Source organism: Bos indicus, chromosome 11 (genome assembly GCF_029378745.1).
Source record: "Bos indicus isolate NIAB-ARS_2022 breed Sahiwal x Tharparkar chromosome 11, NIAB-ARS_B.indTharparkar_mat_pri_1.0, whole genome shotgun sequence".
NCBI lineage: Eukaryota > Metazoa > Chordata > Mammalia > Artiodactyla > Bovidae > Bos > Bos indicus.
The window spans coordinates 76,364,374-76,391,953 of NC_091770.1; positions in this window are offsets into that span (position 1 = coordinate 76,364,374).

Consider the following 27,580-nt stretch of genomic DNA (forward strand, 5'->3'; position numbering starts at 1 on the left):
GGCACTTACAATTGACCACACTAAGGCCATATCATTTTCCTGTTTAGCATGATGTATTATAGGATTCTCAGGGAAAATATTTGCATTGTGTAATGATCAAAGGCAGGAAATGTTTTTCTTTATGGAGGGCTGTTCATCAGCAAACTTGGTATGCCTGTCTGTTTCTGGCAAGAGAATTAGAAACAAATAATAAAGGGGAAGCATAATCTAATATTATGCTCTGGATTAATTCTAATTGATCCTAGAGAATTTAGAACCTAACACTGGAAAGGTTAATATATCAAGTAAAGCTTCTTAAAAATAAATGACTTTTATATTGATGCTTTGATGGCTATGACATCTCTGGGCTTAATAGCCTTTTTATCCAGAAAGATCCCCAAATTGAATGTGGGGATGGAGCAGAGCTTTAACTCATTATCATGTGTTGCATCTCAGATCTTGGGGGCAATAGTCTTCTTTACAGGCACATCAGAGCAGCTCTAAGCACTTAATAGAATATAGATGTCATTTGGACCTAGGAAAGCCTATTTTATAACCACCTACTGGTAAGTGTTTTTTGGCTGAAGAGCACCATAGGCTAATATTAGCTTGGTAAATTAATGAACAATTTCAGTTCAGTTCAGTTGCTCAGTCGTGTCCGACTCTTCGTTATCCCATGAACTGCAGCATGCCAGGCCTCCCTGTCCATCACCAACTCCCAGAGTTCACTCAAACTCATTGAGTCGGTGATGCCATCCAATCATCTCATCCCCTGTCGTCCCCTTCTCCTCCTGCCTTCAATCTTTCCCAGCATCAGGGTCTTTTCAAATGAGTCAGTTCTTTGCATCAGGTGGCCAAAGTATTGGAGTTTCACCTTCAGCATCAGTCCTTCCAATGAGTATTCAGGACTGATTTCCTCCAGGATGGACTGGTTGGATATCCTTGCAGTCCAAGGGACTCTCAAGAGTCTTCTCCAACACCACAGTTCAAAAACATCAATTCTTCGGTGCTCAGCTTTTTTCACAGTCCAACTCTCACATCCATACATGACTACTGGAAAAACCATAGCCTTGACTAGACGGACCTTTGTTGGCAAAGTAATATCTCTGCTTTTTAATATGCTGTCTAGGTTGGTCGTAACTTTCCTTCCAAGGATTAAGCGTCTTTGAATTTCATGGCTGCAACCACCATCTGCAGTGATTTTGGAGCCCCCCAAAATAAAGTCAGACACTGTTTCCACTGTTTCCCCATCTATTTGCCATGAAGTGATGGGACCGAATGCCATGATCTTCGTTTTCTGAATGTTGAGCTTTAAGCCAACTTTTTCACTCTCCTCTTTCACTTTCATCAAGAGGCTCTTTAGTTGTTCTTCACTTTCTACCGTAAGGTTGGTGTCATCTGCATATCTGAGGTTATTGATATTTCTTCCGGCAATCTTGATTCCAGATAATTTGAATACTCAAGTAAATCCTGTATTTGGAAGGCTACCACTTTGAAGGTAAGGGTCATCCACAATTTGAGAAGCTGAGGAGAATCAGCATTCCAATGTATCATGTACCTTATTTCAATCCTCCACTTTCACTAATACAGCTACTCAATAATGTTGTTTAAACACATTTCATGTGGACAGTGCTGTGAGAAACAAGTTTCAGGGATAGAATTCCTATATTCTATCCCTGAAAGTTTAAGGCCATTATTTAATGAACTGTAATGATTAATGTTAGAGTGGGTAAAAATAAAAGTAATCAAGAATTTAAGCTCCATTGAAATAAGTATGATATCATCTCTCACTCAGCTCCCTGGTTAGCATAAGGCCAGGAGGACTTCAGATGCTTGCCCTGAATTTAAGACTAATGGCGATGCCAAAGTTGTGGATCTGGGCTTTGCTGTTCAGTGACCCTATACTTCTCATAGTAATGTAGGAGGACTGTGGATTGCATGGGGATAATGATGCCCTGTTTTAGTTGATAAATGCTATCAGCTGAAGTGAAATACCCAATAATAAATTTGAAGTATAAATCTTTGGAGCAAGCCAGAAGAATGGTGTAACTCTGTACATTGCTAATTTTCCAAGTCTTACTTTTCACTGCTCTAGAAGGACATTTTGAAAGTTAACAGATATCATACAGAATCCTCTAAGTGATTCAATTTTTTAAAAAGGCACATCTGTTAAAAAAAAATACAACACCCATCTAATTAATATTCTGCTTTGTAACTTACATAATCCATATTCAATTGCTTAATGAGTTTTTGATTGTCACAATGTTCCTTGTGTGTACTTGAAGGTGAACTGAAAACAAAACTAGTAGAAACCTATAATGAATATCCAAATAGTATATAAAGGTCATTCAATAAATAATCAATATTCTCTCTATAATAATATATATACTATATTTGCTAGATATGTATATCTGTATATTAGTTATTGAAAGAATATCTTGAAATCATATTCAAGAAATAGTATAACATGGGCTTTAACAATTGTATATTTATATAACTCCCAGAACCAGATTGAGAAAAAATAGTGCATTGATTATATATATACAGAATGTACACACAAAGTAATATAGTAGAGATTTCCCTTCAAATTCCTAATATATTAACATGTTCTCAAATAATATAACTCAGTTTTTCGATGAACTGCAAGCACAGTCATTTGTCATGACAAAGAAAATCAAGAATTCTCCAGTGGATAATTCATTATCTCACTGTATGTACCATTACCTAAGCATTTAACACAATGTATTATAATGATATATTTTCATGTTTTTCTCCCTTAATAGACCTTTTGGTCTTATCCATTCTATTTTTCTGGATTCAACTCCTTACTTTAGGGCTATAAATATATACATATATTTGATTAATTAATTTAATGGATATTAATAGCATATTTTACAGAATTTGGGCTTCCTTGATGGCTCAGACTTAAAGTAAAGGAAAGTAAAGACTTCCTGCAATGTAGGAGACCCAGATTCAGCCCCTGAGTTAGGAAGATCCCCTGGAGAAGGGAATGGCAACTTACTCCAGTATTCTTGCCTGGAGAAGTCCATGGACAGAGAAGTCTGGCAGGGTATAGTTCATGGGGTTGCAAAAACTTGGGCACAACTGAGCAACTTTCACTTTCACACTTTCACTTGCAGAATTTACCCTAATCGTTTGGTTATTATTTAAAAAATAGAACATAATATTTAATTATTTTTTATTAATGGCTAGACCAAAATGACAAAATTTGAGTAGAGGGCATTTAGTAATACCTCCGGAAAGAACAAAGTGGCTGGGTCAAAGAGGAAACAGTGCTCAGTTGTGGAAGTGTCTGCTGATAAAAGTAAAATTAGATTCTATAAAGACCAATATTGCATAGAAACCTGGAATATTACATTCATGAATCAAAGTAAATTGGACATGGTCAAGTAGGAGATGGGAAAAGTGAACATCAACATTATAGGAATCAGTGAACTAAAATGGATGGAAATGGATGAATTTAATTCAAATGACCATTATATCAACTACTGCAGGCAAGAATCCCTTAGAAGAAATGGGGTAGCCCTCATAGTCAGAAAAGAGTCTGAAATGCAGTACTTGGGTGCAACCTCAAAAATGAAAGAATGATCTGTTTGTTTCCAACATAAACCATTCAACATCACAATAATCCAAATCTATGCCCTAATCATTGATGGTGAAGAAGGAGCAATTGACTGGTTCTATGAAGATCTTCTATTATTAACACCCAAAATGATGTCTTTTCATCGTAAGGGATTGGAATGCAAAAGTAGGATGTGAAGAGATACCAGAATAACAGGCAAGTTTGTACTTGGAGTACAAAAGGAAGCAGAGCAAAGGTTAACAGTTTTGTCAAGAGAACACACTAGTCATCAAAAAGAACTTTTCCCACCAGCACAAGAGACAACTCTAGACACTGACATCACCAGATGGTCAGTAGCAAATTCAAATTGATTTTGTGTTTTATAGTCAAAGATGGAGAAGCTCAATACAGTTAGCAAAACAAGACCTTGAGCTGACTGTGGATTAGATCATGAACTCCTCATTGCAAAATTCAGACTTTAATTGAAGAAAGTAGGGAAAACCACTAGGCCATTCAGGTATGACCTAAATCAAATTCCTTATGATTATACAGTGAAAGTGATGAATAGATTAAAATGATTAGTTCTGGTAGACAGAGTGCTTGAAGAACTATGGACAGAGGTTTGTAACATTGTAAAGGAGGTAGTGACCAAAACCATCCCAAATAAAAAAATAAAAATGCAAGATGGTGAAGTGGTTGTCTAAGGAGGCTTTACAAAAGCTGAGGAAAGAGAAGCAAAAGGCAAGGGAGAAAGGGAAAGATATACCCAACTGAATGCAGAAAGAGCAGGGAGGGATAAGAAAGCCTTCTTAAGTGAACAATGTAAAGAAATAGAGGAAAACAATAGAATGGGGAAAAGATGGGCACAGCAAAGGATAGAAATGGTAGGGACCTAACAGGAATAGAAAAGATTAGGAAGAGGTGACAAGGATACGAATGAGAACTACACAGAGAAGGTCTTAATGACCTGAATGACCACAGTGGTGTGGTCACTCACCTAGAGTCTGATATCCTGGAGTGTGAAGTCAAGTGGACTTTAGGAAGCATTACTAGGAATAAAGCTAGTTGAGGTGATGGAAATCCAACTGAACTACTGAAAATCCTAAAAGATGATCCTGTTAAAGTGCTGCACTCAATATGTCAGCAAATTTGGAAAACTTAGCATTGGCCACAGGAATGGAAAAGGTCAGTTTTCTTTCCAGTCCCTAAGAAGAGCAATACCAAAGAATGTTCAAACTACGGTACCATTGCCCTCATTTCACATGCTAGCAAAGTTACGCTCAAAATCCTTCAAGCTAGGCATTAGCAATATGTGAACCAAAAACTTCCACATGTACAAGCTGGATTTAGAAAAGGCAGGGGAACCAGAGATCAAACTGCCAACATTCATTGTATCATGGAGAAAGCAAGGAAGTTCCAAAAAAAAAAAAAAAAAAAAAACACCACATCTACTTGTGCTTCATTGATGGTATAGATCACAACAAACTGAAAAATTCTTAAGAGGTGGGAGTACGAGACCACCTTAGCTGTCTCCTGAGAAATCTATGTGTAGGTCAAGAAGCAATAGTCAGAACTGGACATGGAACAATGGACTGGTTCAAAATTAGGAAAAGAGTATGATAAAGCTGTGCATTGTCACCTTGCTTATTTAGCTTCTGTGCTGAGTACATCATGAAGAATGCTGGGCTGGATAAATCACAAGCTGGAATCGAAATTTCTGGGAGAAATAACCACCTCAGGTATGCAGATGATACCACTCAAATGGTAGAAAATGAAGAGGAAATAAAGAGTCAATGTGGGTGAAAGAGGAGAGTGAAGAAGCCGGTTTGAAATGCAACATTCAAAAAACTAAGATCATGGCATCTGGTCCCATCACTTCATGGGAAATAAAAGGGGAACAAGTGGAAGCAGTGATGCATTTATTTTCTTGGGCTCCAAAATCACTGTTGACAGTGACTACAACCATGAAATTAAAAGATGCTTGCTCCTTGGAAGAAAAGCTATGACCAACCTAGACAGCATATTATAAAGCAGAAACATCACTTTGCTGACAAAGGTCTGTATAGTCAAAGCTATGATTTTTCCAGTACTCATGTACAGATGTGAGAGTTGGACCATAAAGAAGGCTGAGAGCCAAAGAATCAATGCTTTTGAATTGTGGTGTTGGAGAAGACTCTTGAGAGTCCCTTGGACTTCAAGGAGAGCAAATCAGTCCATCCTAAAGGAAATGAGTCCTGAATATTCATTGGAAGGACTGATGCTGAAGCTGAAATTCCAAAACTTTGGCCACTTGATGTGAAGAGTTGACTCATTGGAAAAGACCCTGATGCTGGGAAAGACTGAAGGCAAAAGAGAAGGGAGAAGCAGAGGATAAGACGGTTGGACGGTATCATCGATTCAATGGACATGAATCTGAGCAAATTCCAGGAGATAGTGGAGGACAGGAGAAGGAAATGGCAACCCACTCCAGCATTCTTGCCTGGAGAATACCTGGGACAGAGAAGCCTAGTGGGCTTCCCTCTATGGGGTCGCACAGAGTTGGACACAACTGAGGCGACATAGCCGCAGTGGAGGACAGAGGAGCCTAGTGTGCTGCAGCCCATGGGGTCCCAAAGAGTCAGACTGACTTAGCGACTGAGCAACAACAGAAGACCATAATGACAAAATTTATGTTTTATCTACTATTTCCCAGCATAGAAATGAACAAACTATGAATTCCACCAAATATCTACTAGGGATTGATTTTTTAACATCTCATTCTAGGGGAAAAAAAGATGCAATCAAAATTCATGTATTCTATAAAAGTCACTCTGAGATGACAGTTTATTTTAAAAAAGTATGTCCAGATTTTGTTGTCTATCTCTACCCTATGAAGAACTAAGAATTGCATATGTGGACAAGAACAACTTTGGGGAAAATAATGACTTTCTATGAGTACAACATTGAGATCAGATGCCTCCTTAACTCGCCAGGAAAGGAAGTCTGCTTTTTTCATTTGCATAAATGACTGTTAGGCTTGCCATCTGGTCCTTTTATTGGTCGAAGACACACAGATATCTACATTACAGCATAGGATATTGAATTGACCTTGTCTTGATGGTTATTGAGTTTCTAGATATATTCTAGAATAATTATTTAGTTTTCCAATTTTAAATGTGGTTTTATTATATATTGCTCAAATCATCTTGAAACTATCGTTTGCTTACAGTTCTCACATCTGTTTGTGTGACAAGATGTATGCATTTACAATGATGTCTAGGTTTTTTTTCATGAACATCTAGTCATAAAATTTTGAGACTTCTTATAATGGAAGAAATACACAGTGAGTCTTGAAACATGAGTACAATTTCAGTGAACACATATCTGCTCAGGGTGCTAGGTGAGATTTGATTCACTGGATCCTGTCATACTCATGACAGAATAGAATCATCTGGATGACTTTAGTGAAGATATAATATAGAAATTAGAAATATAATAAAGGTAATATAAACATTTATGGACTGGAATAAATACCCTTCAAAATTAGCTGTTCTCATCTTCTTTTGAGAACTTTCTCAACCTATGATAATTAATATAGATGCTTAAAAGAAAGAAAAAGTGAAGTCACTCAGTCACTTCCAATTCTTTGTGATCCCATGGACTGTAGCCTACCAGGCTCCTCCATCCATGGGATTCTCCAGGCAAGAATACTGGAGTGGGTTGTCATTTCCTTCTCTGGGGGATCTTTCCAACCCAGGGATCGAACCCAGGTCTCCCACATTTCAGGCAGATGCTTTACCCTCTGAGCCACCAGAAAAGCCATAGATACTTAAAAGTATGGTCAAAAAGGAACTCATTATTACAGATAAAGTAAATTAAATTATAATTTCATTCTTCTTCTATATTACTTTTAATAGTTCCTTTTATATTTGCTATCTAAGACTTTGTCATGCTAATAAAGGTCATTTTGACCCTGATTGACAAATCAATTGTCTACCATATATCTCTAATATAATTCATTAAAGATTATTTATTAAAGAAGATGGAATTTATAAATATGGTATATGCTTAACTTGGATTTGTGATGATCTTTGTGAGGAGGTGACTTTTCCTTTATTGGAAACTGGAATATCTCGTTTTGCCGGTAAAGGATGAGTAAATATAAGGGCAGTGAGTATGTTTAATGTAAGGACAATGAGTACCTTCTTCCCTAGGCATATCTAATGGTACAACTGTTTTTGTTTGTTTGTTTGTTTTTTACTGTGAATACAGATATTTTCATGTCCTGTATACTGCATAATCGGCTCTAATCTCAGGGAGAAAAGACAGTGGCAATGCTTACAAACCCCTTAAAACTCCAGCCATAGGCTATGAAAGAAGAAAAATAAAATTAGACAGGTTCAGTTCAGTTCAGTCACTCAGTCATGTCCGACTCTTTGAGACCTTATGAACCTCAGCACGCCAGGCCTCCCTATCCATCACCAACTCCCAGAGTCCACCCAACCCATGTCCATTGAGTCAGTGATGCCAGGTAGTCATCAGTTTTAATCCATATGATAATGCCCATCTCCAGTATGAATATAAACAAATTAGGGGTACCTAGGGACTTCCCTGGTGGCTCAGAGGTAAAGCGTCTGCCTACAATGTGGGAGACCTGGGTTCGATTCCTGGGTCAGGAAGATCTCCTGGAGAAGGACATGGCAACCCACTCCAGTACTCTTGCCTGGAAAATCCCATGGACAGAGGAGCCTGGTAGGCTACAGTCCATGGGGTTGCAGAGTCAGACATAACTGAGTGACTTCACTTCTTCACCACATGATTAAAAATTTCTGGTCTACTTACAAAAGTCTTAAAAAATGTTCACCTAAACTTTCAGAGACAACTCACCTTTAATTGAAGTTAAGTTTATTTAGGAATTTCCTTCTGATATGGATCAGAGGTACTGTAGGAAGTTGTCATATGCTATATTATTACCAACTGTTCATTGCCACATTTGTCATTACAGGGCCCCTCCCTGCAGGAAGAATGTACACTCCCATCCTGTAGTTCAGCTTGGCCCTGTAACTCTGGCCAATGGAGTGCCAGCAGAAGTGAAAAAAGCTGCATCTGAGAAGTTTAAAGAGTCACACATTTATTCCACGACTGCTTCTCTCCTTGTAAGGTAAGAATGCTTGTTGCAAGTGCAGGCAAGCTGCTACATCAGCCTGAATCCCAGCCAACGAAGGTAAGAAATAAACCTTTATCCTCATAAGCCAGTGAGATTAGAAGTTGTTTGTTAACATGGCATAGCCTAGCACATGGTGACTAATACAGATTCAACAGTAGTCATTCACACACAGGTCTCCCTTCTTCCATCATTTTGTGTCTATATCCTCTATCATCATTTGTAAAACTATATATATATATATATATATATCACTCTTTGTCTTTTCTCCCCCTTATTTTAGTCTTCCTTTAAATTTCTGATTTTCTGCTCATTTGTGTTCTCAACCCACTTTTTAAAAAGATTGCCAGAAATCTGTTCTTATCCAGAGTTCAGAAAAAACAGTCCCTTTTCCCAATTGACTCACCCAGAGTGGGGCTTCTATCCAACATATAATATTTTTGAAAATATCTGTGAGAAATTTTTGACAATGAGCAATTTGAAAACTCTTGCTTGTGAACCTGCTTTGGTCTCTTAGCATTGTCATAGCGCAGAAGAGAAGTAGGACGCATGTTAAGATTTATATAGCTGACAGAGATTTCTATGTACTGTCTGCACTACATTTATATTTTCAGCTTAAATCATTGAGTGATTATTTTCTGAAAGAATTTTGTCTTTCTTGGGGGAGGTTGAAAATCATGTCTGCTCGATGATTTATTAAGTGAATAAGTAAGTGAAAATGAACAGACTGGTTCTGATTTTTACCATAGGCAGCAAATTATGAATAATGATTCTTCCATGCTTGAACTCCTTTGCAGTGATTCTGCAAATAATTCTAGTTTTCTCAGGTTGTTTCGGCCAAATGGATTTGCATAGGCAGGAAAGGCTGAAAGACAGTGGTTGGGCTTGGAGCACTATGTAGGGGGGCACGCTGGAATTTTATTAGAAATATGGGCTTACGTGCCATCAGGCGCCCTCCGTTCATCATTGCCGTGTGTTTACAGGCCTGTGAGTGAAGGGAAGACTAGAAAACATTCAGGACTGTGTAGCAAATTAAAAAAATATATATATGGGTTCAAAGGACTTTTAAAATGCATCTTGAACATCAAACGGCTTATAATTAAGCTGAAGAAGTTTGAGAAATCATGGAATCTAACACGCTCTACCTTTGTAAGCACTGTGGATTGGCATTCCTTGAGAGTAAAACAGTATATCCCTTTTTTCCAAGGTAGCATTTTTAATATATTAGACTTAACCACATGTCATTTCCTTTTCATTGCGTCAAAAGCAGTTGGAATTTGACAACTTCATATTTTCAAGCAGTAACTTAAAATTTGCTGTCCAACTAGTCTATGAGAGAATGCCCATTTCTGAATATGTACCCCAAGCTGATGTGTAGAATGTGCCTTCATAGATTTATAGTTATAACTCAATTTTTGTTATAGCATACATATTTTACTCCTAAACATCAGAAGAAATAATGCTTTATCTGTTGGTATGACATCATATCAAAGGAGCTTAATATTGAACACATTGCTTGTTTGCTTACTTTTGTTTTGTGGTGTTGATAGTGGTGATGAGTTGAATTTTGGTTTTGCTTTAATAGGTTAGAGTATATGCCTCTCCTCTGACATACACTGTGCATCCATATTACACATGTTCCATAGTTTCCTTTTGCAAATATCTCTATGATTTATTTTTATTATTCCATTTTTCTTTCCCAAGGTACTAATTTAAGATGGTATTGCAATTAGTTTATCTATTATCTTTAATTGTGTTTGAATTAAAGTGATATTGTCTTTATCTTCATAAATCAATGCATGGACAATATTATTTGGTTTGCTATCATTTGAATTTAGTGCATTATTAGTGAGATCTAACACTTAGGGGTAAATTATCTGTTAATATTTTGTGGTCATTTATTCTATTGTGATCTTTCATTTTTCCCTGTGTCTGAATAATTTTGGCGTAAATGAATGCAAGATGTTTCATAAATGTGAGAAGGGGTGGTGAGAAGGGAAGTTGTGCACAAGGAGAAGCAAAGGTGACCTGGAGATAACGCGCCTAGAAAGGAACCTGTAGTCTAAACGTAATGTGAAATCTCAAAGATGCAGAGTGTGCAGATAAAGTCTGGAGATGTGTCTGGTCTCTTCTTGTCTATTAAACTCACATTGTCTGACCCCACCACTCCCTAAATTTGTATCTTTGAAAGAAGAAGGCTATGATGGAAAAGAAAATGAGAGTTTCATTGTGCTCTGTGACTCTCCCCTGAAAGATCCCCAAATGAGAAGAGATGTACAATTACCTAAAAGAAACGGGTTATAACTAGATATCTGAGGATGGCAAAATGCCCAAGATGGTAATGATTGGAGAGCAACTTCCCCACCACATGGTGAGGGCAGATGGGGTCTCCATGGGTGCTCCTCTAATTTAGAATGGTGTTCTCAAATTGAAAGAGGCAAGAGGCTGCAGTGTGGTCAGGAGTGTGTGATGGCAAGATGTGTGGTCTGGAGGTATTTAGCAGGGGCACAAAAAGGGATCTGTCTTGAACTGGGAAAAAGCAAAAATAGTGAAGGAGAAAGGGGTAGCAACTTCCCCTGGCAGGGTTTCTGGTTTTATCTGAGTTTTTCAGAATCCTATTTGGGGAAACCTGTGGAGACACAAAAGGGGAAACACTGAGGTTCTTGTCTTCCTAGAATATTCTTGATATTTTAAGCTGTTTGTATATATAATGTATACCAATATACATTTATATATAATAATATTATATTATATATATTACATATATATATATAAATTGTAGGTAGTCAAAATACAAAGAACAATTATTTTCTGGTATTTAAAACTGTATATAGAAATCTCAGAATATTCTTCTTTGATGTTTTAGTTTCTCATCTGGGAGATTTAGGGGTTCTTTCATTTTAAAATAGTTAAACATAAAACCTTAGTTTTCTCTTTTCTTACTAATTTAAACTTTCATGACGAAATACATTACACATATAGGTAGTTTATAAAATACATATGTAACATATCAAGAATAATATGATTACTCAGGTAGTCAAATCTCTGTTTAATAAAACGAGTATCACCATACTTAAGGGGTGGTCAGAGTGGCTCTGATTACATACCATTCTTTCTCCCAGGATAACCAGTCTTCTGGATTCATCACCCTCATGCTTTTGTTAAAGATAGTCTATCATTTACTCATTCACACTTCAAAAACATGTGGTAGGACTGCTTTTTTGAGTTGCCTCTTTGCTGCAAAATTATGCTTCAATTATTCACCCGTGTAGTTACAAGTCACTGTGCAATTGTGGTGTGGTTCACATTTTTACCACTCTAAGAATACACTAGAATATATTTGTACATGTTATGATTGATAGACATTTGGGTTTATCCAATTCTTGCCTTTATTAAAAATGCTGCTGTGAATATTCTTATACAAGTCTCACATTGAACACAGCCAAGAGCTTTTGTGGAGTGTATATCTAGAAGTGGAATGGTTGAGTAAGCAAGCTGTCAGCATCACTCAATAATGTTAAATCATTTTCCAAACAGTTGGGCCAATGGATGATTGCATGGTAATAAGTGAATGAGTTTGTTTTGCTTCAGAATGTCTGCAGCATCTGGTACCATTGGACTTTCTGGTGTTTGCCAGTCAGATGGGCATGCAGTGGTATTCATTTATTTTTTTACCACGTGCCATGATATAATTTAAGTATTTTTCATTGTCAGTGAGGTATAGATTTTTTCACATGCTCATGAATCATTCCTCTTTTCTCTCCCCTTCACGTCTTTTACCTATGTTTCTGCTTTTTTTTTTTTTTTGCATTGCTTTGAGGGAGTCTATTTAATACAATAGTTTATTTATATTATGAGGTACAAATATCTTTCCCAGTATAGAACTTGGCATTTACTCACTGTGTGAGATACAGATTTTCATAAATTTCTGATATGTTCTTTTAATATTCACACTTTTTTTTGTTGCTTAAGAGAGTCTTTCCTATTAGGAGGTCATGACTTTTGTTTCTGTCATTTCCTAAATATAACAATACTGGTTTTTACATTTGTTTTTAATCTACTTAAAATTATTTTTGTCAGGTATGAGGGATGGATAAAAATTATTTTGCATAGATAACCAATTACTTAAGCACAATTACATTGTCCTTTCTCCACTGATCTGGAGGGTCAGCTCAATTGTAAATCATGTTTGCAAATGTCCATGAATCTTACTAACTATGGTTGTTAACACGTTTTGTTATCTGTTTGGGAAAGTCATCTCATCTTATTTCTTTTAAGAGTGCCCTCCTGTTTTTTTTCATCATTTGTGTTTTCATATACATTTTAGAATCACTTTGTCATTTCCATGGATAATTCTGTAGGGATTTGGTTGGGAATTTCACTGAAATTCAAAGTAAATATGAGAAAGGTTCAAGAGGAAGGGGTCATACATATACCTATGACTGATTCATGTTGATGTGTGGCAGAAAGCAACACAATGTTGTTAAGTGATTATCCTCCAATTAAAAATAGATATATTTTTAAAAATGTTAAAATAGTAAATATGGGGACAAGGTACATCTTCATAATATTCAGTCGTCTTGTCCTATAACAAAGTGTATCTCTTTATTTAGGTCTTCAGTATCTTTAGAAGAGTTTGCAATTTTTTTTTTCCTGAAAGAATTGATATACCTTCTGTTAGCATCTTTTCTAAGAATGTTGTATTGTCTTGCCATTGTGAATAGTGGTCTTCCCCCATTTAGCCTCAATTTCTTCCCCTAGAAGTTTAACTCCATTATTCTTTACATCTGAAAGTAACCATTATTTTTGACATAGATATTTTTGACTGTTTTGAACTTTATAATTGTATTCAGGCTATATAATATTTTGTGTCTGGCGTCTTCTGGACAATAGTGTATTACTGATGGTGAGTTAATATTAAGTGATGCATAATGTTCAAGTGATATTACAGTCTCGTATATTCATCTGTATTGATGAACATTTGACTTATTTACCACTTCTCTCTGTTAGGGAGAATTGCTTCTATAAACATACCTATACATGATTTCAGGTGCACATATGTATGAATTCCCGTTGGGTGTGTACTTATAAATGAAAGTGTGGTACCACACACTAGGCATTTGCTCAGCTCTTGTAGATAATGTTAGATTTTCAAAGTGGTTAAATAATTTACTCTACCATAGTAAAGTACCAGAGCATTCAGGAACTATCTACACTACTTACTTACTTAAAAGCAAAAATTAAAACTGTCCTAAAAAGGTATATTGATAAAAATAAATAAATAAAGCAAGTAAAATGTGTATAGTTGGTGTGTTTTCAGGAAAGCTGGTGTCAATTCAATTCTGAGTGTCTCTTGCCTGAGACACATTCTGGTCAATGTAATTTTACATCCTAAATACAGTGATATTCCTAAATTATCAAGTATTGCCTACAAGTTTACCCTGAAACCATTACATCAAAATTGGTGAGCATTGTCCAATTTGTAGTACAAGTGAACATCATTTAAAAAAAAAAAAAAAGATCTAGGTAATTGAAATAATTACCCGTCATCATTTGTTATAGCCTGTGATGGGAACTAGTGCTCCAACTTAGCAGAAACATGAACTTTTATAAATATTGAATGATAATTAATCAAAATGAAATACTTTGCTCCAAGACATAAACTTTAGTTCTTTAGAAAATTAATTGAATTGAAAGTAGTATTTTTGTAGGTTTGGGTAGCTATTCATTAATACCGGGGGACATTTACAATTGTACAACTTTTAGAACATTTAATAGAAACTCAGACTCATGTAGCTGGGACAGAGATCGTCTGCGTCAGTTCTCTCCTTTACTCCTTTAAAGAGAGAGAGAGCGCGAATGACCTACCAAAACTGTTATATTGTTTGTCGCAGAGCACTTAGAATTCATTTTTGTTTTTCACTGCAGTTTAGAATTTGGAGCCAAGACATTTAGATTGGGGTTCTGAATGCACCTCTCACAGGCTGTGTGAGAAACAGTCTGGTTGTTTCACTTTTACTTTTCTAAGTATTAGTTTCCTTCAGGATAAAATGAAGTTAAGGATGATGATATAATAATAATTCTCTGAGTATTTTATTATGCTCCTTAAGGTTTCAGTGGCGTTATGTCCTAGAGAGAAAGTCTAAAACGTAAAGCAGAAGTGTTCACATTGTTCTTAATTTTGTTGAATATTATTAACTATCATTTACCTCTGGTTTCCTAGATGGATAAATTAAAAACCAAGCCATTAACAGTCTTATAGAATTGTTGAAATTTATTTTACACATACTCAGGTTTGGATAGACTGTACACTTTTCATCAATCTCTGTGATTATTTGTTCATTCATTCATTCATTTTTGTCCTGCTGCTTTTTGGGCGCTTCAATTTGGTTTAGTAGGCTTTATAGTACAGACAGTAGGGGAAAGCTTCTCTGCAGCCTTAGACAGTCTTGACCGTTTTTCTTTATTATAGCTACTTTTTCTTTCAATGACTCCTGCACTAATACTTCCTCCTTGTTTTCCTTCTACTTCTTTGAACAGTCCTTTGTAGTCATTCCTTCTGTGCCTTAAAAGAATAATGAGTTCTAAGTTTAGCACGCTTATCTTTCTATTCCACATATTCTTCCTGGATAACTTCATTTAATTTCCATGGCCCCAAGTTTATTGTGTGCCTATGTTGCATGTGTATACGCCAATGAGCCTCAAATTTGTGTCTTTAGCTCAGACCATCTTCTTGAATTTCAGACTTATAAAGCTAACTATCTACAGGTATTTCTCCAAGAATATCTAATAGTCACATTGCGTTCAAATATCCAAAGATAAAGGTATGATCCCATACTGCCTCTAATTAATTTCCATAATCTTTTTCTCAACTCTCAATTTCTATCAATCTAGTGTACCTGCCTCCCTGAGTCAAGAAGATTCCCTGGAGTTGGAAATGGCAACTGGCTCCAGCTTCAGTATTCTAGCCTGGAAATCCCATGGAAAGAGGAGCTTGGCAGGTGGGTACAATTCCATGGGGTCCCAAAGGGTCAAATACAGCAGCATGAGTAAAAGCACAAGAAATCTGAAAGTTATCTGAAACATCTTCCTTTCAGAACGTCCTCATTTCTAATTGTGAAACACGTCTCATTCAGTTTTTCTTCTTCTGAAATAATAATAACTATTCCATCCATCCTCTTCTCTGCATCTCTACCTTCTCTGTTTTGGCTATGGTTTCCATTGTCTCTCTCTCTCTCTAATTTTCAATAGTCTCTTAGCTCAGGTGCTTATGATTCAGGTAACTCCTTCATAAAATTCACACTTCCTTCAGGTTCTAAACTGCATATATGACATGTGACTTCTCTGCTCAAAACTGTTCAGTGACTCACTGTTTATAACATACAGATTAAAGACCAAATTTCCTAGAAAGCAATCAAGGATCTTCATGATCTGACCTCTAAGAATCTTTTCAATCTCATCTTTCTCCAATTCCCTACATTTTATGTTTAAATTCCAACTGAAAATGCCTTTAATCAATGTTCTCCCTATTTAGAATGACTTATATGTAGTTACTGTAATGTGTTCAAGACTAAATTCAAATGTTACTCATTGTAACTGCTTCAGTCCATATCTCTGATAGCTTGTCATATTAATGAAATTAATAAACTTTTATCATTCTCTCTCTCTCTCTCTATATATATATAATATACTTCCATCATTAGGCTATAATATACCATGTTGACCTACAAGATAGAATAGTCATCCGCTCTTGGGAATTCACTTGATAATATTAAGTTAAAATGCAAAGTGATAGAAGATTCCCTTTGGTGTATATTGCATGAATGGTTCTAAGCTAATTAATAAATATCTAAATTTGCATAAATTGGTATTTTTGTTAAGATTAGAGCATGATCAACTTTCATTGTTTGTGAAAACAGAATTAAGTGAAAATCAGTTAGTATTTGGTAGGAATCCTTGGCTAAACTCCTTTCCAATAAATAGGAATTTTTAAAATTTGATAGTACATTGAAAGTTCTTTTCTGAAAACATATATTTAAGTGTTGCTTGTACATTTTTCCTGTGATATCTTCTCAGGAAAACTTCTGGTCACTAGTGTGATCACAAGAAAGTTGTTGTTAAGGTTGGGTCTACTAATGAACTCTGTAAACATATTCAGCATCTGGCAGACATTCCAAGGTGAAAGCCAAGCAGATGGCTAATTTAATATAATCTAAGTGACTTTGGATCAGATAAAGCAATTGAATTAACAGCACTTTAACTCCACATACATCAGTTCCCAGCCATTCCTACCATTTCATTCCAATAGGCACTTCTTCAGGATGAAAATTAATGCTAATTGAAAGCTCATATGGTGATGTTTATGTCTGTAAAATATGTGGCTAAATAGCATATTAAAAACATGTGGGCATGAATATTAGGATTGGGAAATGGATTTGATATAGAATAAATCACAATGCCCTTAGAGTTGCTTTATGGATTTCAAATCACAAACTGTATTTTATCCATTTTTGCCTGCTATATTAATCTCAATTTCATTCAGTCTTTCTATTAGATCCACAGGGATTTGTGGTTGTTGAATAGTAACTTTCAACTTGCTATCTTGTGGGGTTTGGGGTAGGACTATGTGTGTGTGAAAGAGTGAAACAGAGACAGAGATGGATTTTATTTTGTTATTCATAGTCTTTCTATTGTTATTAATATTAATAATACATTAGTTGGCCAACTGTATTTTAACCTTATTTTCTAAAGAGAGATTCATGTGCAGCAAGAAGCTACAAATGATTTGTCTCATATCAATTAGCCAATAGTTAGCAAAATAATCCCAGAATTGGTGACTTTTGATTATAGTAGAAAAAAATATATATATAGTTAGAAAGATCAGGGTTCAAATGTTGACTCTGTCACTAGCCAACTGTGTAACATTATAGAATTATTTTAATTTTTCTCAGGTTTAGCACTAGTCAAGTGAGCCAAGCAAAAATGAACATTATGGCTATTGAGAAGATGACAGGTGTGATACTTATAATTCATGAAATGAATTTTGTCTGAATTGAGTATGGTAGGTACTCAATGACTTGTTGTTCAGTTGCAAAGTTGTGTCTGATTCTTTGCGACCTCATGGACTGCAACATGCCAGACTCCTCTGTCCTTCCCTATCTCCTGGAGTTTGCTCAAATTTATATCCATTGAGTTAGTGATGCTTTCTTGTCCTTTGCCTCCCCCTTTTGCCTTCAATCTTTCCCATAATTCCAGGGTTTTTTTCCATTGAGTCAGCTCTTCACATGAGGTGACCAAAATATTGGAGCTTCAGCATCAGCCCTTCCAATGACTACTTAATGTTGATTTCCTTTCATCCACGACTGAGCATCATTTCTGCTTTGGCCTAGCTGTTTCATTCTTTATAGAGCTATTAGTAATTGCCCTCCACTCTTCATCACTAGAATACTGGACACCTTCTGATCTGGGGGGTTCATCTTCAAGTGTCATATGGTTTTGCCTTTTCATATGGTTCAAGGGACAGTAGACAAGAATACTGGAGTGATTTGCTGTTTGAGGACCATGTTTTGTCAGAATTCTTCACTATTACCTGTCTGTCTTTGGTGGTCCTGCACAGCATGGCTCATAACTTCATTGAGTTATTCAAGCCCCTTTGTCACGACAAAGCTGTGATCCATGAAAGAGACTCAATGACTAAAACCACTGTTATCTATATCTTCTCACCATTATTCCCTTCAGGCTAACTCTCATTCTTTAATTGGTGTATTCAATCAGCATTCAATTACTCTTGGCAAGGAGCTATGCTAAGCGCTAGTAAGAGAATGATAAAGAAGTAGAGGATTAGAATTATGTGAAAAAACACATGGACTTAGGAGCCAAATTGCCTGGGTAAAAATTCTAGCATCATCGTTTAAATCATCCTGTCTCTGAGGACTCCTTTGGCTTAGATCTTCCATATTAAGGTAGAACTGGTACAAGTAGTTACCTCAGAGCATTGTTCCTTTAAGTGTAAATGTATGTCTAGAGCTGGGAACCGTGTTTAGAATACAGTAATCATTGTATTATTTTTGTATTATTTATTGTATTTGGATGCAGTCTCAAAAACGACAGAATGATCTCTGTTCGTTTTCAAGGCAAACCATTCAATATCACAGTAATCCAAGTCTATGCCCCAACCAGTTAATGCTGAAGAAGCTGAAGTTGAATGGTTCTATGAAGGCCTACAAGACCTTTTAGAACTAACACCCCAAAAAGATGTCCTTTTCATTATAGGGGACTAGAATGCAAAAGTAGGAAGTCAAGAAAAACCTGGAGTAACAGGCAAATTTGGCCTTAGAATACAGAATGAAGCAGGGAAAATGCTAGTAGAGTTTTGCCAAGAGAACGCACTGGTCATAGCAAACACCCTCTTCCAACAACACAAAAGAAGACTCTACACATAGACATCACCAGATGGTCAACACCAAAATCAGATTGATTATATTCTTTGGAGCCAAAGATGGAGAAGCTCTATACAGTCGGCAAAAAAAGACCGGGAGCTAACTGTGGCTCAGATCATGAACTCCTCATTGCCAAATTCAGACTGAAATTTAAGGAAGTAGGGAAAACCACTAGATCATTCAGGTATGATCTAAATCAAATTCCTTATGATTATACAGTGGAAGTGAGAAATAGATTTAAGGGACTAGATCTGATAGATAGAGTGCCTGATGAACTATGGACGGAGGTTCATGACATTGTACAGGAGACAGGGATCAAGACCATCCCCATGGAAAAGAAATGCAAAAAAGCAAAATGGCTGTCTGGGGAGGCCTTACAAATAGCTGTGAAAAGAAGTGAAAAGCAAAGGAGAAAAGGAAAGATATAAGCATCTGAATGCAGAGTTCCAAAGAATAGCAAGGAGAGATAAGAAAGCCTTCCTCAGCGACCAATGCAAAGAAATAGAGGAAAACAGCAGAATGGGAAAGACTAGAGATCTCTTCAAGAAAATTAGAGATACCAAGGGAACATTTCATACAAAGATGGGCTCAATAAAGGACAGAAATGGTATGGATCTAACAGAAGCAGAAGATATTAAGAAAAGGTGGCTGATGTGATCAATGACCTAGAGCCAGACATCCTGGAATGTGAAGTCAAGTGGGCCTTAGAAAGCATCACTATGAACAAAGCTAGTGGAAGTGATGGAATTCCAGTTGAGCTATTTCAGATCCTGAAAGATGATGCTGTGAAAGTGCTGCACTCAATATGCCAGCACATTTGGAAAACTCAGCAGTGGCCACAGGACTGGAAAAGGTCAGTTTTCATTCCAATCCCTAAGAAAGGCAATTCCAAAGAATGCTCAAACTACTGCACAATTGCACTCATCTCACATGCTAGTAAAGTAATGCTCAAAATTCTCCAAGCCAAGCTTCAGCAATACGTGAACCATGAACTTCCTGATGTTCAAGCTGGTTTTAGAAAAGGCAGAGGAACCAGAGATCAAATTGCCAACATCCGCTGGATCATGGAAAAAGCAAGAGAATTCCAGAAAAAACATTTATTTCTGCTTTATTGACTATGCCAAAGCCTTTGACTGTGTGGATCACAATAAACTGTGGAAAATTCTGAAACAGTTGGGAATACCAGACCAACTGACCTGCCTCTTGAGAAACCTGTATGCAGGTCAGGAAGCAACAGTAGAACTGGACATGGAGCAACAGACTGGTTCCAAATAGGAAAAGGAGTACGTCAAGGCTGTATATTGTCACTCTGCTTATTTAACTTATATGCAGAATACATCATGAGAAACGCTGGGCTGGAAGAAGTACAAGCTGGAATCAAGATTGCCAGGAGAAATATCAATAACCTCAGATATGCGGATGACACCACCCTTATGGCAGAAAGTGAAGAGGAGCTCAAAAGCCTCTTGATGAAAGTGAAAGAGGAGAGTGAAAAAGTTGGCTTAAAGCTCAACATTCAGAAAACGAAGATCATGGCATCTGGTCCCATCACTTCATGGGAAATAGATGGGGAAACAGTGGAAACAGTGTCAGACTTTATTTTTGGGGGCTCCAAAATCACTGCAGATGGTGATTGCAGCCATGAAATTAAAAGATGCTTACTCCTTGGAAGGAAAGTTTTGACCAACCTAGATAGCAGAGACATTACTTTGCCAAAAGGTCCATCTAGTCAAGGCTATGGTTTTTCCTGTGGTCATGTATGGATGTGAGAGTTGGACTGTGAAGAAAGCTGAGTGCTGAAGAATTGATGCTTTTGAACTGTGGTGTTGGAGAAGACTCCTGAGAGTCCCTTGGACTGCAAGGAGATGCAACCAGTCCATTCTAAAGCAGATCAGTCCTGGCTGTTCTTTGGAAGGAATGATGCTAAAGCTGAAACTCCAGCACCTTGGCCACCTCATGCGAAGAGTTGACTCATTGGAAAAGACTCTGATGCTGGGAGGGATTGGGGGCAGGAGGAGAAGGGGACGACAGAGGATGAGATGGCTGGATGGCATCACCGACTCGATGGACTTGAGTTTGAGTGAAATCCTGGAGTTGGTGATGGACAGGGAGGCCTGGCGTGCTATGATTCATGGGGTCGCAAAGAGTAGGACATGACTGAGCACCTGAACTGAACTGAATCATTGTGTAAATGTTGGGGAAACATTAGAAGTAATAAAGAAGGAAGGTTTTGCCATCTTTAGAAAGTTATAAATATTTGTTTAATAAATAAAGAATAAATACATTTCCATCAAGGAAAACACACTCTAGTAAAGAAATTCAGAATCATACAGATCACAATCAAAGTATCTTTCTTGTGTGTGCTAAATAGGGTTAGGCTTATACATGGCCCCTACCCTCTTTGAGGGATTTCTGAGAAGCTAGCAAACATTAATGAAAGACTTTGGAGGCTTTGTAATTAATTATTGTGCTGGAGGCAGAGACTTTTGTCTTAGGATAACGAAATGAGAAAGGAGACAGTTCTGCTTCACAGAAGCTAATGAAATCCATGGATGCCATGATCTCTCCTGGTAACTATGGCCATAGGTGGTGCGATTTTGCCCTCACAGTTCAAATAAGTATAGATGATTTTAAAAGCATACCTCCCTCTACAATGCACAATCCCTTTCGGTTCAGCCCTTCTGCTCCCATCACTGATGTCTCACATCAAAATAAGCAAGAGGACATATTATAAGGAAATATAGGAGAGGGCCTGCAAATATGACCTCAATTCTCAATTCACAGGTGATTTGTTGCTTTCTTACAGGACCTTGACATCTTGTAATATATAGTATTCAACTTCTTAGCATCAGACAGTTTCTAAGATGAGGAGCTGTTAACCATTAAACTACTCTTGACATTATTTTGACCATTTGTTACACACACAAGAATAGTATTATCTAAGTATGCTTCAAACTCAGGGAAAGATGGCTGCCATAGAACCTGAGTGTCTCATATATCCCTCTAGCACGTAAGTTATGAGAAAAATCACTTTCTAGTTTTCACAAGAATATTCCGGGTAAATAGCTTCTACTTCCAGGTGGCAGATATTGTATTTTCTGTTGCTTGTGCGTCTATTGGCCCCTCCAAGGGAATGCAGGAAATGCCATCTCTTCACACACTCCTAGCTGTGGTCTGTGCTCTGGCGGTCTCTGTCTACATCACTATTGTGTTATGCCATATCCCTTTGAAGAGGTCCACTGTATCCTCCGTTTCCTTCAAGTTATCCATGAGACAGTCCCTCTCCTAACTTCTAAGTCCCTTTGATTTATTTGCTTTATTTTCCTTCTTTCTGTCTAATGGGGGAATTATCCTTTTTGAAGTATGTTTGTCATGCAGGCTGCACTGGACTTCTAGATGATACAGTATTTAGTTCCTTTTCCTCCTAGCCTCTCTTTCCCACGTTTTGGTACTCCTTCTCTTACACTCATGTTGCTATGCTTACATATCAGTTATGCCAGTTGCTTTAGTGTCTTTCTAAACCTTTTCAAACTCTAGTTGAAAGCAAGTTTCCCATTTTTCCTCCACAGTAACTCTAGGGCCGTGAAGATCAGAGATTATGACAGGACACCTGTGTAAATGTCACAGGCTATTTTACCACGGTTAGTGACTGGGAGACATAAATCATTCCAAGGGGCCACCTGCTAGCTAACTCTGTGGGACAGCATACAGAGATTTGTTGCTACAAACACAAATAAAAGATAATGCAGCCCATCACTGAATGCTAAATGGACCAATAGATAAGCCCAGTGAAAAAAAAGGTGGGAAGAGGAATGCCAGGCCAGGGATTTCAACCATTCACATCAGAAACTTGTCTTGAAGTTGAACATCCAAAATAGTTCATCCCAATGCCAGTTGATCATTTTCTTTTATAAGTATCCTTAACATAAAAGAGGTATTAGTGAGTAAGAAAAATGGTGTGAGAAAGTAATATCATGGGTGAATCATGGGACCGAATCTGTAGTTTTAGATCTTACTTAAGTCAAGTCAACAACTATAGTTGCTTGTCGTTTAGCATGTCCTAGAAGCCTCAGCACTGTTTCGTCCCTTCCTACTTCATCCACGTTAATATTCCGCAGCTCTCATATCACCTCTGTCAAGTTCAAAACACACTGGCCTTCATTATGTTTCTCAAACACAGGATGGTCCTTCATACCCTACAGCCTTAATCATGCTCTTCGCTTTCAGATTTCAGCTCAGCCATTGTTCTCTTGGAGAAATGTTCCCAGGTCCTGTGGCCACTCCACATTCCCTAAGCAAATGCTCTCATTGTGTGATATCTGTCAACTTGTATTTGTCATTTTTTGCCATTTTTTAATTTATCTTGAGGTCACTTATATCTCTGTTTACCTATGCACTGTAGGATTCATCAGAACAAGGATTTCATCTGTTATTTTGCTTTTCATTTTTTCAAAGGAACCTCCATACTGTTCTTCATAGTGTATGTACCAGTTTACATTCCCAACAGTGTAGGGAGGGTTCCTGTTCTCCACAGCCTCTCAAAAATTTATTGTTTGTAGTCTTAAGGGAAAAACAAAAAACAAAAAACTTGCTATTTTATAGTGGAGTATAGTCAATTGATTCCTTTTGTTTTACTTACTGTTTCTACCTTTAGTCCTGACCTAAGTATCTAGTACATAGTAGGCATTTAGTGAATATTTATGGAATGAATTTCAGGCAGATTTTTTTTCCTATTTTTCTTTTAAAAAAATTTTGAGTTTTAACTGTGGCCAAACATTTTCATGTCCTAGCACATGCTTTTCTCATGTAATTCTTTTATTAACTTGAGATTTATTTTCTGGTTTCTCAGAGCACTGATGGTCTGAGAAGATATAAATTTGAAAATCCCTTAGTTGGAAAATGGAGGAGATATTGATTACTTCAGAAAAGGATCATGAATTCTGCAAACAAGTTTAGGGTAGATCTATGATAACCAGGAACAAGAAATGGCCATATGGTAAGCAAAAAGAGGTTAGAGAAAGAGAAGTTTTCTAGCCTAACCCAGGGGGCTGTGGCCAATGCTATATGTCTTAGGAGGAGTGGATATGAGTATTTGGAATTGGATATGCTTGTTCTTGGCCCCAAATTTAAAGATCCTGTCACTGCAGCTGGCCATGATGAATTAAGTGGAACCTGTTCTAAACAGGCCACACTGCATATTAAACTTCTCAAATGCACTAACAAAGCACTTTTGGAAGAATTCTAACTAGGTCAGCAATACATTTGCCATATATCACATGCATAATTCTAATGTAATTCATAAGTATCTTGGCTTATGAAAATTGATGTTTTCTGTAAATATTGGAGTGTGAACAACTCTTCACTGTCAGTCAAAGCAGAATTAAATTTGAGGCTAGGACATATCAAGGGAAATCATAGAGATTCACAGATTATAGGGTGAGAGGGTCAAGTGCTACGTATTATCTGGCATAAACAGAAACTTCCAGGCCTATAGCTTCTTTCTCATGGAGTGATAGACAATCTGCTGTTCCTTTGAACTATGTTCCTGAAGGCACCTCAGTGAGATTTCCTGGAGTAAATAATTCTTTGCCTGCTTGAGCTTATTGGAAAAGCTTCATCCTAAGGTATCCTCTTAGCTTCTCTTTCAAATCACAGTTCATTGCCTTTTCCTAGCCCTCTTGACTGCCTTGATTAAGTTTTCCAGGATTTTATCATAATGATCTCTTCTAGCCTTCAAATAACTTCATAGGGAATGATCTAAAAATTTTTCACAGAAATGCTAACAGTGATTACCTCAGGCAATAACATCACACACACATGTACCCATGTATATTTTCAAAAATGTCTATAATTAGTATGTATTGATTTTATAATGTATCACTCAATTATTTATTCCACCAATATTGATTGAGTGCCTACTGTATACCCTTGAGTCTTCTAGCTGATAGAGAAACAGAGGAAATGATGATTGAAATAAATTGCCAAGTTGTCGTGTGGAAAGATGTCTCTACGCACCATGCTGCCCCCTACCATTTTCCCTTCAGAATCTTTCAGAACTGAGACCAGAGTCTGTGGTAGAAGACTTGTCTGAAACTTGGGAAGGGAAAGATAAAATAGGAGAAGGAAGCTCTCCTTTTTGTCAGTATACAGTCCTGAGTTTTCTTTTTTTTTTTAGAGTCAAGGTAAAATTACTTCCTGAAGGTGAACTAGTTTTCTCTTCTACATTTTTGGTGTTTCCCTTTGGGTGAAGCATATAGTGACCTAATTCTATGCAAGATTTTGTAATCTGCAGGGATGAAAATTAAAAGAGATGTGTGTTCAGGAAAAAAAAAAAAAAAGGTGGGGGGGGGGGCGCGGCTCATTGAATAACCAGACTCTTGGTTAATAGAAACAAACAAACAAAAATCTGTTATGTTTCCCTCTGTTGATTTTGTTTCCAAATATATTTTGGGGAATTGCTAATATAGAAGTTGTTTGTTAAAATAATGTTTGAATACACTGTCCAAAGTTATTGAATATCTAATAGGGAAAGAACAACAGACTGGTTCCAAATAGGAAAAGGAGTTCGTCAAGGCTGTATATTGTCACCCTGTTTATTTAAATTATATGCAGAGTACATCATGAGAAACGCTGGGCTGGGAGAAACACAGGCTGGAATCAAGATTGCCAGGGGAAATATCAATAACCTCAGATATGCAGATGACACCACCCTTATGGCAGAAAGTGAAGAGGAACTCAAAAGCCTCTTGATGAAGGTGAAAGTGGAGAGTGAAAAATTTGGCTTAAAGCTCAACATTCAGAAAACCAAGATCATGGCATCAGGTCCCACCACTTCATGGGAAATAGATGGGGAAACAGTGGAAACAGTGTCAGACTTTATTTTTCTGGGCTCCAAAATCACTGCAGACGGTGACTGCAGCCATGAAATTAAAAGACGCTTACTCCTTGGAAGGAAAGTTATGACCAACCTAGATAGCATATTCAAAAGCAGAGACATTACTTTGCCAACAAAGGTTCGTCTAGTCAAGGCTATGGTTTTTCCTGTGGTCATGTATGGATGTGAGAGTTGGACTGTGAAGAAGGCTGAGCACCGAAGAATTGATGCTTTTGAACTATGGTGTTGGAGAAGACTCTTGAGAGTCCCTTGGACTGCAGGGAGATGCAACCAGTCCATTCTGAAGGAGATCAGCCCTGGGATTTCTTTGGAGGGAATGATGCTAAAGCTGAAACTCCAGTACTTTGGCCACCTCATGCGAAGAGTTGACTCATTGGAAAAGACTCTGATGCTGGGAGGAATTGGAGGCAGGAGGAGAAGGGGATGACAGAGGATGAGATGGCTGGATGACATCACTGACTCGATGGACGTGAGTCTGAGTGAACTCTGGGAGTTGGTGATGGACAGGGAGGCCTGGCGTGCTGCGATTCATGGGGTCGCAAAGAGTTGGACATGACTGAGCAACTGATCTGATCTGAATATTGCAAGAATGAGGACTTTGATATATATTATTTAGCTAAATAATTTTTGATGTCAACTGTGTATTCCCCAATAGACAAAATGCTTACCCACAGAAACGATTCAGTTGTTTCACAAAATGTTTTATATGTGACAGGTAGCTAAGGCATAACATATAGACGTCAGCTGCTATTCTGATGGCTTGCCTTAGGCACCTGTCACTTCAAGCAGCATTGGAAGTAGACCTAGATTCTCAGCCCAGGGCTTCACAGGAGCATATGGCTCCAGGAAGGCTGTCAGAGATGATTCTCTTGCTGACCCCACCCTTGATGGAGAGATCGGTGCTTTGAGCTGCCTGAATCAAAAGAAGCTTATCTTTTAGCTGTGGTTTGTGCCAGAGGGCTCCTTCTATGGCATATCTTGGGTTATCCTTACCCCTGGGAGGACCCTCTTCATATACACAGATATCCCACCCCCACACACACACATGTGTGCACATTTAGTTCTGGAACTTCATGGAAAATTTCTCTTGGTCATGCCAGGAAGTGGGGCATATTTTGGAATCCTTGGGTTTGCTTTATGTAAAGGATCATCGGTCACTGTGGTACATATTCAAGCCCTGACCTAACAGGGATGGATAACAGAGGGAAATTAAAGAACAGTAGGAAGAATTTTATCAGATGTGCATCCCTACTTTCTCTTCTAAACCCACATTTCTTTCTTTCTTTCTTTTTTTTTTTTTGATGCACCCACATGTTGAAGTTCACTGTCATGAAAGTTAGATGAGTGTGCAAGTATGGGTTGTAACTTGAGTTCTTTTTTTTATCTGAGTCTTGTTTCTAGGAGAGAAATTTCCTTGGCTATGATCGAAACCCATGTTATACAAATTCTTCACTGCTGCTGCTGCTGCTAAGTTGCTTCAGTCGTGTCCGATTCTGTGCGACCCCATAGACGGCAGCCCACCAGGCTCCCCCGTCCCTGGG